Here is a 14,440-nt window from a genome sequence, read left to right on the forward strand (position 1 = left end):
GTCATCAGTGATGTCATGAGTGATGTCACTGACCATGTCATGAGTGATGTAATATGTGACGTCATCAGCAGTGCATTGTACGCGCAAGTTATAGTGAGTCCGACTAACTATAACGTGGGAATTTCAATGGTTTTATATCAGTAAAATTTCCAGCTAACTATAACTGGTGTGAAACCTATGGTTTTTTCAGTGAATTTGTAAGGTTTTTTAAATGCTAATTCCTAACTATAACTGGTGTGAAACCTATGGTTTTTTCAGTGAATATATATATATATATTACCTACTGGCAGTCGCCAGTAGGTAGTTATAGTTAGGATCGTTTTTCCATAGGAAATCCACAACATTCTATTGGGAATAACTTTGGCGTTGATGGACGGAATTCGCTGAATTTCTCCAAGGAAATGGCCAGCTCCGCTCCTTCCCTGAAAGTTTTGGGGGGATTCGTCAAGCGGGGGCCAAGATAAAAGGGGGGTCCCAAAACATGTTTTCCCCATGTTAATTTCCATAGGGCGGTTGGACTCATTTTTAGCCCGAACGGCTGAATGGATTTCCAACAAACTTGGCAAAATTGTAGGGACTGGTAGCCTGATGTGCCTTTACTATGTCTCAAGATATGTGCTCCAGTGGATTTTGAGTAATTTTGGTTAAAAAAAATATATATCTATATGTGCGCCCCGGTACGCGCACCGGGGCACGCTCCAGCGCGCTACGCGAGTTCGCGAGCGGAAATCTGATTGGCTCTCGGGTGTCTGTCAACATTCCAAACAGTCTGGAGCGGCCGCCATCTTGTGTCTCGGTAGGATTGAGACACAAGAGGTGCCAAAAACAAAGGGGGAAATGACCAAAAGGGGACAGGGTAGACCCCCCCTGACACCCTAGGTTTGATGTGGGGGCCATAAAGGGCACCGCGGGGCAAACATTTTTTTTTTTTCTGATTTTCGCGGGGGAGCGCCCGGTACGCGCACCGGGGAGCGTACCATGGCGAAAACCCAGTGAAACAGTAAAATAATAATTTAAAGTGCTTAGAGGTAGGGTAGCTCTGAATAGAGTTGTTGTGTTGTGTGGGTGATTTCAGTACCAACATGTAGGTACCAATGCAGAGTCTTAAATTCAATGTACACCGTCTCCTGTGTAGACATCTTGCATGTTGTTACAGAAGTTATTGTGGTATATGGAATCCATACCATAGTCTGTCAGGAAACCAGAAATAAATCCTGTAAGCACTCCCTAAGAAGGCCTAGGGGATCATGGGTAATCTACCCTGCTCCCTTATGATGTTTTCAGGTATTACATTTTACTCTCTTCTGAATCTAAACAAAATTGGTGGTGATATGGTGCATTAGAGACAGACAGTGAGAGAAAGGAGGCAGGAGATGAAAAAGAGATGTCAAGTACACATTGGAGATAATATAGTGGGAGAAAGGAAGTAACTATGAGCAAACTTACTATGTAACACAAAAAAGTTGCACAGTATACTATAAGTCTCACTTTATATGCGTTGCATATGGGGAATCATTGTATTGTTGCCAAATGAATACTTTTTTGCAGGGTTCCCCCTGGAAAGTACAGTGCCACAGATGAGACATGTGACTTTTGGAACATTTACTTTCTTTTGTCCCCTTGGGATTTAAAAAAAACTCCCACACAAAGTGCTCCTTGGGTTTATAGGGGGTATTATCTTCAGGCAGGGACTGCCTCTCCTCCTCCTCCTCCTCTTCTTCTTCACCACCACTGTGGTGTTGTGGTGGTCCTTGTGGTGGTGGTGGTGGTGGTGGTTGAGATGCTCCTGCTGCTGCTGCTACTGTAGCCATTTCTCACTTACTACAAACAGGTCTGCAAACAGGTCTTCCTCAGTCAAAGTACAAAGTAAGAATGAGGAAAAAAGGTGGGGGCTTTCATCATTTGGAAAAAAAAACAGTTCTGAACCAATGAAAAGTGTTATTTTCAGGTCACATGACCCGAAGCGCTTACGCTACGCGCCCCGGGGCCGCTTACGTACAGCGATCGTATGCGCTCGGGCGCTTCCGGGTGCGCTTACACCGTGCGTCATAAGACGCATCACGTGGCTATGCGATACGTCACGATGATGTTTTCGTTCGCGGCAATAGCAATGACCATGTCATGAGTGATGTAATATGTGACGTCATCAGCAGTGCATTGCAGGCGCGCAAGTTATAGTGAGTCCAACTAACTATAACGTGGGAATTTCAATGGTTTTATGTTAGTAAAATTTCCAGCTAACTATAACTGGTGTCAAACCTATGGTTTTTTTCAGTGAATTTAATAGTTTTTTTTAAATGCTAATTCCTAACTATAACTGGTGTGAAACCTGTGGTTTTTCAGTGAATATATATATTTATATATATATATAAATATATATATATATATATATGTATATATATATATATATATATATATATATATATATATATATATATATATATATAATATATATATTATCACAAAGTTGCCTCTAATTCAAGGACGCCACTCCAGCACAAGGCAAGTATCAAACCTCTTTATTCAGGAAATCACACATGGCGGCTGTATGTCAATCCCCAACGCGTTTCGGAGCCGCAGGCTCCTTCCTCATGGGGCGGTGCTTTAGGCAGTGGGCAGTATCACTGCAGGTGTCTTTATCCCATACAGCGCATGCAATTGACTTTTTGAAATGCTTAATTTATCGAAGGCATAACGGACAGACTCCACCAGAGGAGAAGAACCGCACTACAGGTCCCAGCATGCCTCATTGGAGAGTGCATGCGCTGTATGGGATAAAGACACCTGCAGTGATACTGCCCATTGCCTAAAGCAATATATATATATATATATATATATATATTCACTGAAAAAACCATAGGTTTTACACACGTTATAGTTAGGAAGTAGCATTTGAAAAACCTATGAAATTCACTGAAAAAAACATAGGTTTTACACACGTTATAGTTAGGAAGTAGCATATGAAAAACCTATGAAATTCACTGAAAAAACCATAGGTTTGACACATGTTATAGTTAGCTAGACATTTCACTCATATAAAACCAATGAAATTCCCCCGTTATAGTTACTTCAGCTAACTATAACTTGCGCGCCCGCAAAGCACTGCTGATGATGTCACACATCACATCACTGATGACATCATCTATTAAATGGGTTAGTTTTGAAAATTACATATATTTTATATATGTAGATCAGAAAGTTGGTTCAAAAACAATTGTAGTATATAAGTGTATAAACGGTTGCTTTTCTGGTGACAAATAGATTCTATAACTGACTGATTAAATATATCTTAATGAGTACATGTGTTACTAAGTAATATTTAAATATATACCTATCTGTGTCTGTCTATCAGTTTCTATTTTAGTGGCTAAATGTGTTGATGAGTAGCTTTATCACTGATACATTATATCTATATAGGTTATTGTTTCTTTATTATTACCAAAAGTGTCTCAGTGTCTAAGTGTTAATATGCTACATTAGGAGATTTTACATATTCCATACATGCAAGATTTAGTGACGTACTATTCCTATATGTTGTAGGCAGCATATGTCAGATACTAGATATTATCAGTGATATCAAGAGTAATGTCACTAACCATGTGATGAGTGATGTAATATGTAACATCATCAGCAGTGCATTGCGGGCGCGCGAGTTATAGTTAGCTGAAGTAACTATAACGGGGGAATTTCATTGGTTTTATATGAGTGAAATGTCCAGCTAACTATAACATGTGTCAAACCTATGGTTTTTTCAGTGAATTTCATAGGTTTTTCAAATGCTACTTCCTAACTATAACGTGTGTAAAAACTATGGTTTTTTCAGTGAATTTTATAGGTTTTTAAATGCTACTTCCTAACTATAACGTGTGTAAAACCTATGGTTTTTTCAGTGAATTTCATAGGTTTTTTGAATGCTAGTTGATAACTATAACGGATATACCTAAAATGAATATCGCCATACCAATCTTATGTGCGCGACCGGGTGCGCGCATCCGCCTATATATTTCGTGAAAGCTTTGCAATTTGAACCTAATGAATTTCTTCATAGATCAATGAAAGAACTTATAGTACGTTAAAGACACTGAACCTAGGCTTCTTTTTTTTTCATATAAACCTTTTAATTAAATGGAGCCGAATGTCTTTTTAATCTTTCGTGCGTGACTGGATGTACACACCTTGATATTTTTTTTAAAAATATAAAAGGTTTTATAGTTTAACAATTGTATACTTAAATCGAGCTCTGAAGATATGTAAAATCCGTATGTGTTTGAATTTACTCCTTTTCACGTTTTAAAACTTCGCTGAAGAAGACTGCTAATTCCAAATCACGTACGTGACTAGATACTGTCACTGCGTACACGTCCTGAGAAGCGCATGTCAAGTCATGTGACTTGAAAACAACACTTCCAATTGGTTCTTAGTAGTTTCTATTCTGGAATTTACACGCAGCACTGAAGAAAATGAGCGACTACCTTTAAGAAGAAAAAAGGAATCTTTCCTTTGGCAATTTTTCACTTATCCTGAAGATGAAAAGAAAGTGAATGCGCCAAAAGTAACCTGCACGATATGCAAATAGGAGCTCTCAAGAGGAAATCCAACAAAAAAATATTCCTTTTCCATACATACCATGAAGCGGCATGTCAAACAAAGGCACCCTATAGAGTTTGCAAAGGCATCGACAAGAGCTCTGGCCACGCTATTACCATCAGAAGTGGCCAGCACATCTTCTGCAGGACGACCTGTATCTCCATCGAGTGCTGAGATGGACTTGAGACCATATCTTGCGAAGGTGCACATGAAATGCAACGACTGTGAAGAAATTCTTCTATACGGAGAGCAGAGCCTCATTCTAATTAAACTCAAAATTGAGAGTCATAAATGCTCCGAGAAAAGATAAATTTCTTCATTTCATTTTGATCGTATGTCATACTTAAAAATGTCGTTGCAAGTTTAAAAAGTCAAAAGCAACATAACACTTGTTTCCAAAAAAAAAAAAAAAAAGTTCTTTTCAGAACTAACTCTTTGTACCAAAACGAGCTCCAAGAGCATATTTTAAAGGGATGTTTATAGCGCACCCACCTATATATTTCGTGAAAAGTTTGCAATTTGAACCTATTTAATTATTGAATTTCTTCATAAACCCTTCAAAGAACTTATAGTACATGAAAGAGACTAAACCTAGGCTAATTTTGTATTATTATCAACATTTTCATTAAATAAAACCAAATGTCTTTTTAAACTTTGTACGTGACTGGATGTACACACCTTTGTATTTTTTTTAAGAAATATAAAAGGTTTTATAGTTTAATAATTGTATGCTTGAATCGAGCTTAAAAGATATACGAAATCCGGATTTACTTGTATTTACTCCTTTTCACGTTTTGAAACTTCGCTGAATTAGACCGCTACTTCAAAATAACGTACGTGACTAGATAGTATCATCGCGTACACGACCTGAGACGCGCATGTGAAGTCATGTGACTTGAAAACAACACTTCCAATTGTTTCTTAGTAGTTTCTATTCTGGAATTTACTCGAAGCACTCCACCCACTTCCCTCACTTTCTTTTCTACTCTCAAGAGAGAACAACGTCCAACATCTTCCGGATGACTTTGCTGAAATGGCTGCCGTTCCGCATTCATCTTCCGAATCTGAAGAAAATGAGCGACTACCTTTAAAAAGAAAAAAGGAATCTTTCATTTGGCAATGTTTCACTTATCCTGAAGATCAAAAGAAAGTGAATGCGCCAAAAGTAACCTGCACGATATGCAAATCGGAGCTCTCAAGGGGAAATCCAAGTAAAAAATATTCCTTTTCCATACATACCATGCAGCGGCATGTCAAACAAAGGCACCCTGAGCATTATGCAAAAGCATCAACAAGAGCCCTGGCCACGCTATTACCATCAGAGGTGGCCAGCACATCTTCTGGTGGACGACCTGTATCTCCATCGAGTGCTGAGATGGACTTGAGACCATATCTTGCGAAGGTGCACATGAAATGCAACGAGTGTGGAGAAATTCTTTTGTACGGAGAGCAGAGCCTCATTCTTATTAAACTCAAAATTGAGAGTAATAAATGCCCCAAGAAAAGATAAATGTCTTCATTTCATTTTGATCCTGTGTTACACTTCAAAATGTCATTGCAAGTTTAAAAAATCAAGAACATCATAACACTTGTTTCCCAAAAAAAAAAAAAAAAAAAAGTTATTTTCAGAACTAACTCTTTGTACCAAAACGAGCTCCAGGAGCATATTATAAAGGGAGTTTATCGCCGCTTTTTTTTCGTGCGCGACCGGGTGCGTGCACCCACCTATATATTTTGTGGGAGGTTTGCAATTTGAACCTATTGAATTTCTTCATAGACCCATCAAAGAACTTATAGTACGTGAAAAAGACTAAACCTAGGCTTATTTTTTATTATTATCAAAATTTTCATTAAATATAACCAAATGTCTTTTTAAACTTTCGTGCGTGACTGGATGTACGCACCTATGTATTTTTTTTAAGAAATATAAAAGGTTTTATAGTTTATTAATTGTATGCTTGAATCGAGCTTAGAAGATATACAAAATCCGGATTTGTTTGGATTTACTCCTTTTCACGTTTTAAAACTACGCTGAATTAGACCGCTACTTCCAAATGACGTACGTGACCAGATACTGTCACCGCGTACACATCCTAAGACGCGCATGTGAAGTCATGTGACTTGAAACCAACACTTCCAATTGGTTCTTAGTAGTTTCTATTCTCCAATTTACACGGAACACTCCACCCACTTCCCTGGAGAAAAAGTTTATCGGAAAACTTTTAAACCCTCCTCTTATCAAACATTCGACATTGTTAACATAACAGTGTAGTAAATAAAACTAGATCCACCCCGTCCCTTAATTACAAGGGACACATTACTGTGTGAAAACAACTTTTGTTTTCACGCGATAATGTGAAATGCTGAGCCTGTTACAGGATTTTCTTTCACATATATGTTCCCATTGATCTTCAAGCACTAACACCGTGGAAAATACCACCGATAGCGGTGATATTTTTTAACGCAGAGAACGGGTGATTTTTATCGCTTAGAGCCCTTGCTATTATAAAGGTTTATCTCCTAAGTCTCTGATTCTCCAACTGTGCAACGCGGCTCCCCTGTGTGTCGTAATGAGGTGCTAGGGGCGCCGGGCACACTCTACTGTGACTAAGCATCCATAAATTCCACGGACATTACTACCCTGTTATCTATAATTGTAAACATCAAAAGGAGCTGCGCTGCGCCCCTCGGAGAGGCCTCACTCCCACTGCTACAGCGGCTTGCCAGTCGCCAAGACCCACAAGAACAGCGTCTCGGATCCATTGAACTTCTGTGACGGTCTCAATGAAAATAAGCACTGAAGAATATTCAAGTATGTAGTAGTCCTCCTGCTACAGCATACAGAATGCATTCTGTTAGGTATAAAAAAGGGAAACACCCACGCCACAATCATACAGAACACTTCCTGTAAAGAAGCCTGTGATTAACTTTAAAACATAACGTTAACCTTTTTTCACTCTCTCATCATTGTTAAAGATAAGTATTTATAATACTATATTAAACAATGCCATGGTTCTTGCTTTTTTATTTGAAGAATCTTGCAATCATTCACAAATCCAATACTCATGGCTTCTTTTTCGTGAGAAAAATCTTGCAACATTATATATCTACATAGAATAACAGAAAAAACATAACACTGCAAAGGCCGAAAACTCTACTAAATGCAGATTTGTAACATATAGGGCAGATTTATGTTAACTACTTCATACCCAGATATCCACCAGTTAATGTGCACCACAGTATGCTAGTGCTCCTTTAAAATGAGGCGCACCATGGCACAAAGACAGCATACATGCGTAACATATCTGTGCAGAAAAAATAATACATTACTAGAGTTGTATCGCAAATGTAATGCAGCTACAGCAAGGCTCACCAGTGCACTTTGGGGCATATTATCAAGCAATAGCGATTTTTACCGCAAAAAACCTTGGTATTACCAAGGTTTAACGCAAATGCGGTAAAAATCGTTGCAAAGCATGAATATCGCTGAAAAGTCAGCATTATTCATGCAATAGTGAGCTAATGCTGTTAGCCATGTTATCCACCTCCCATTGGATAACATGGCTAAGAACTGCTCAGGGCAGGTGTTAGCTTTTAGAGATATTCCCGCTTAGCGCAAATATCTCCAAAAGCTAGTAATAGGAGATAGCGATGTTAGCGACTGTTTTCAGTCGCTAACATCTTGGCACGCCTACTTTGCATCTCATTAGTGATAAATATAACTGACATGCAAAGTGGGGCCCAAGATGGTCGCTATCTCCTACTAGCTGTCGCTAACTGGTGTTAGTGGCAGCTAGGTAATAGGGAGATCATTTTATCTCTGCTTTCTTGGCTTTTAAAGCCAAAAAACAGAGATAAACCCCCTTGATAATATACCCCTATATTCAAATTGCTGCGTCAAGACCTACGCCTGCTTCAAGCACATGCACAGTTTTGAAACAGCATGGGCCTGAAAGTCACTGAGTAAAATCTCATGGATTACAGTCAGCCACTTTCAAGACGCATTACTTCAGAGGAACACTTCCTTATGATACAGGGCTTTAGAATGTCACATATCTCCTAGATTCATTAATGTTGTATATATGATACATTATTTCCACTGTCATTATAAAAAATAAAGTGACGAAATTCTAGCGCAAAGAGACGCAACGTCAACATAAAGCTGCCACAATCTGTTTTAAAGTACCCTTTAAATTACAACCAACACTCTCTTTATAGAGACCCCTCAGGTTTTTTTAACACCTGTTAAATCCTTCCATACTCATCACAAAGCCGCTCCATCACAAGCATTGCCTCAGCTGTCCTCAGGACGGACGACATTTGTCATGGACTTGCCGCTGTGCTTGCGCAACACTAACATTGCGCTTCCATGACACGTTCTATTGACTAAGCAGAACCATGATGGAACCACTCTATCATGAACACACCTCAACCATGGCTCGGAAAGGAGTAGCTCTAACAACAGTGATCAAGACACGGATAATTCTGATGCAAGCTCCAACAGTTCAGGTTCCAGTAGGAACAGTAATCAAGGAGCGAGAGGAGGGGGGCGACCCTATCGAAGACCATATCAACAAGGTGGGAGAGGTTGGACACCCTATCAAGGGTATCCTGGGTACATGCAATACCCCCCAATGCCACCCTATATGGACAACCAGTTCCAACTTTGGAACCAACAGGCACCCTCTTTCAACCACTATGGCCCTCCGCCTTTTTTAGGCCAGCGCCAAGGCCCCCGAAAGGGAAGAAACCGAAAGGGCACTCAGGTACACTGGAACCAACAACCAACAGCACCCCCGGGTGTGTCAACTCGGAGTCAGACAGCATCAACCAGCAGGGGAACCTAGTGGTAAACCTATCCGAGCTTCAACTTACTGAGGCACAAGAAAAAGTCCTATCCAAGGGTTTGGGTTTTGTCCCGACCAATAAAATGGACAAGTTCAAAATCTGTCAGGAAATGAAAGAGTTCATGCGGAAACTAAAGCTACAAGCATTCTTCCAGAACTCTGAGAATAAATCTGATGATCAATCAGACACAGGACTAAAGAAAAAGTCCACATTTACGCCACTGGACTCCACTATACCAGTCGAACTCCTAGCTTTTGAAAAAGCAGTCATGGAGGACCTTGAGAAACTGCCAACGGATACAAGTACCAGATTTCAAAACATCTCAAGAATAGAGAGAATTGCACTACAAGAACTTGCCAACAACCATGATATCGTGATAAAACCAGCCGACAAAGGCGGAGCCACTGTTATACAGGCCTATGAAAACTACGACAGGGAATGTAGAATATTGTTGGAGGATAGACGCAATTACGAGGTACTGAGGGATGACCCAACTGAAGAGGTCAGAATCAGCATCCAAATAATGGTCGAGGAAGCAGTTGCTTTCGACTGGATTTCCAAAAAAGAGAGCGAATTTCTAATACAGGACAATCCTATAACACCTTATTTTTACACGATACCCAAGATTCATAAAGTGGCCCCATACCCACCTGGGCGCCCGATAGTATCTGGTATCAACTCAATCCTGGAACCTCTATCAAAATTCGCCGACGCATTTCTCAGACCTATTGTGCAAGCAACAAATACCTACTTGAAAGACACGAAAGCTGTCTTACAGCTATTGAGAGACATACAATTCGACCCAGAACAACACCTCTTAGTAGGTTTGGATGTAGAGAGTCTCTACACGAGTCTCCCCCACAAAGAAACCCTGGAGATTATAGAGGAAGTTCTTTTCTCCACCGCCTGGGAGTATCACACTCCTAGACAGGTGGTACTTGAATGCATCTCTCTCACACTGACGAAAAACTACTTCCAATACGAGAACACATACTACCTACAGAAACATGGCACGAGCATGGGCAGCACCTGTGCTCCTAGTCTGGCAGGGCTGTACGTACACCACCTGGAAACGTCAAAGATCCTAGCCAATCAAAATCCCTACCGACACCATATAGTAATGTGGAAGAGGTACATCGACGATGTGCTGGTAATCTGGAAGGGAGATCAGAACTCAGTCGATCTTTTCATGGGATGGCTGAACCAACAAGATCAGTTCCTTAAATTTACACACACAGTTTCCAAAGAAAACCTTGTATTCCTTGACCTGAACATCTACCCGGCTGAGGGGAAATTACAAACCAGCACACACTTTAAACCTACAGCTAAGAACAGCTTGCTCCTTTTTGATAGCTTCCACCCTCGCCATTTACGCGAGAACCTACCCTATGGGCAATTTTTGCGGTTGCGACGCAATTGCAGCAACATCAGCGATTTTAAAAGCCAGGCAACAGATTTGGAGTGCAAACTACTCAACAGGAACTATCCAAAGGCCATTATCAAGAAGGGCCAAAAGCGAGCCCGTAACAACAACAGGGAGGCGCTGCTAGAAGAAACTGAGACCAAAGAGCCTGACCAGAGACCAATTTGTGTTACAACATATAACACTAACTCTAATCACATCACAAAAATTGTCAATAAACATTGGAGAATATTAAATTGCGGGAAGCTAGACTTTCCTAAACCAATGTTCTCACACAAAAGAGGCAAAAATCTGAAGGATATACTGGTCCACACTAGGCCAAGAAACACAGAGTCCAACGCCCCTACCAGACTTTCTGAAATAGGAGGCCACCACCCTTGTGGGACGTGTACATCTTGCCAATACACACAAAAAAGTCGCATCATCACTTTCTCTAACCAAACCACATGGGAACAACGCGCCTTTACGAACTGTAATAGTCGCAATGTGGTTTATTTAATCACGTGTCCCTGCAGTAAAGAATATGTGGGGATGACAAGCAGACATGTCACCATGGGCCACAATATTCACGATCTGAAATGGACAGTCATCGAAATCTTCAAAAGTGACAAAAACCTGCTAACAAAAGAACAACGCTGGGTACATCGGCTGGGCACACACCTCACTGGCCTTAACGATGATATACCCTGGTCCCATGTGAACCCATGACCGGCGCTTCGAAATAACAGTTGCCCAATCGTTTGTCCTTATTTTGGCATAAATCTGTTACATCTGTTACATATACTCTGGTCCCATGTGAACCCCTGACCAGCGCTCTGATATAATAGTAGCCCAATCAGTTATCCTTAACTTGGTATAAATCGTTTTATCCAACCCCCCGTGTCTTTCCCCAAAAAACAGGATGCAACCAAATGACACATGGGCATCCTACATCAGCCTTGACTATCAGTGCCTTGATTACCAGCCCATCAGTGCTGTTTTTTCAAGTTTTCCACTTCTTCCAAATAGTTATTTTCTCCATTATTCCAAATAGCAACTTGTAATCCAACAGTCCCCGTTTTTGTATAAATGGATTGGTCTTCACTAGACCACCGACACACCCTGTGCATACCTTGCACAAACTTGTGATGCAACTTCTATCATTACAAGTGCCAGGGGCGCTCGCCTCACAGCGTCTCGGATTCACACGCGCATGCGCGGAGTTCGTCCCTTTCTTCGCGCATGCGCAACCTGAACCTGAGATCGACGCATGCGCGTCTCAGCAACACCTCTTACACTGCGGCCAGCGGCAACGCCCGATCTTCACTTGGCTTCCACTTAATCGCTTAAATTATAAGTCCGGACCATTATCACGAGGCATGTACCTCTTGCAATACCAGGCTATGGCCACAATCAAAAATCTAGCGTCAGCGATCCTTTTAAAAACGGCCAGTACACCAGCCAGATCTCGGCGCATTTCCTGAGCACAGGTGCCCTTAGTTAACTATCGACTATCAATCAGACCAATCCCTATTAACCTATTACCTCAGCTATAAAAGCACCCGCCCCTTCCTCCATCCTCATTTCCACGGAGGCCACGGACGGAGGAGGAAGCACAACGAGGCTGTGGGTTGAGTAAGTACGGCATAGCCGGTTTGGGAGAACGAATAGACAGAGGCATATGGGATGCTACCTACTCGAGCATTCTTACCACGATAATACTTAGATTGAACCCTCTACATACGCATCTCTGTACTATTTGTTTCTCCACCTGCAGTTGGACCCCTATTATACCCTCTGATCTAGCGCTGGCCCATGAGGCACTGGTCCTCATCGTAAAGAGTATGTATTGAAAATAATGTACAGATTTTCCAACCAATCCATCTATATCATAACTATATATAATGTGTGATTATTGTGTGTGTGTGTGATTTACAAAGCAACATTTTGGATCCTTTTCTGCGCTCTCAAGGCATGACCACTGCTATATGTATGTCTGTCCCCCTTTTTCCTTACAGGTACTTTAGAAACAGCGCCTTGGGATCCGCGCTCTAGTAACACCATGTTTTTGTCTTTCTAGGCATACTACATGAGTACTTTACTTCGTAGCTAGGGATGTGTATCTAGTAATATAAAATATATATACATACACATTGATCCCTTTAGTTTCATTTTTTTGTAAAAATTAGACCCACCGTGGCGACACACTAGTGAGTGACAGGGGGATCTCTTACCCCGGTCCTGACGAAGGGGCATGTCGCCCCGAAACATGTCGACCCACACAGGAAAGTAAGCTCATAAATCCGCTTACCCTTTCCGACACCACCCTTTTTTTAACAATACCAGCCAGTGCTTATTAAATAGTTTTTTGTATCACTAGGCCAGGTATTTTTTAACATCACTCACCTATCACCCCTGACCCCACTGACACTCACTCCATTCACTCACATAGCACCCACAATTAAAAAGGTGCTCCAGCGTAGTCGCTTGTCGCAGCACTGCCCCGTCCGGCAGCCGGGCGGGAAGACCCCGATGATGAAGCATGACACCAAGGGCCCTTTTGGTGTGTGAGGGGTATTTTAACCACATGTGTGTATCCCAAAGTCATCAAGATACGCACTGACCTCTTTGTTTGAGGTGGACCTGTTTGATTACAGTTACTTTTGCAAGAGGAGGACGTGCCCACCTCGGTGCCACATAGCACCACCTCTTCCTCCCCCCTTTTTGATTTCCTTACTGTAGCTCTATCATGACCATACAAGTACCACTCAGCCCCCCAGCCCCCTAATCCTGAGGCAGAATTACCACTGCAACACAGGATTTAAAGTCCTGCAAAGAACACCATGTAACATTTAATATCATTTTCCACCAATATTTTCATATATCAGTATTGCTAAACTCACTCACTGAAATGTCGCTCATTTCATTAAATCACTTTTAAAGCATGCCTTATAACAATGCACTCAATCCTATGTGGAAGTGTTTATATAAAACATGACATTGCTTTAACGAGGATAGACAAAGAAATAACACAATGATGTAAAAGTTTCTTTATTTTATATAAGCTAACTCATTATCTTTTAAATACCTCTCCCAAAATCTTGCGTCCATATAAGTTCTAAAATAATTATCTAAAGTACTCATTTTCTTCTCTCATATTTTTCCACATGGCCAAATACTATGAGTTAAGAAGTTTTTTTCTGAAATTATTTAATCTTAGTCTTATCTATTGTTTTCTGAACCTTTACAATTAAAATTTGTAACATGTTTTATACCATCAAACATTAAGTAAATTTGTACCTGATGTTATCACTATGCCAAACACAAATTTCATTTATAGATTTGTACACCCTCAGTCACATGATATTTGTAAACTAGTAAGTTTCAGATCTTTACAGTATACATCTTCCTACAGCAAGTCATTCTACTGAAATTTGGGTTCCAAAAATAACAGATAAGAGTTAGTTAAGGCAAAAGGCAAACGTTTTTTAAAAGTCAATTGGCTATACTTGCAAAGCGTCCAGCCACTAGCACACTTCAAATAAGCTGTATAATGTCCTGATGATGTAGAAGGACCTTCATGAAAAATAATGGCTACAGTTA

The sequence above is a fragment of the Lissotriton vulgaris genome, unplaced genomic scaffold (assembly GCF_964263255.1).
Source record: "Lissotriton vulgaris unplaced genomic scaffold, aLisVul1.2 SCAFFOLD_6151, whole genome shotgun sequence".
Lineage (NCBI taxonomy): Eukaryota > Metazoa > Chordata > Amphibia > Caudata > Salamandridae > Lissotriton > Lissotriton vulgaris.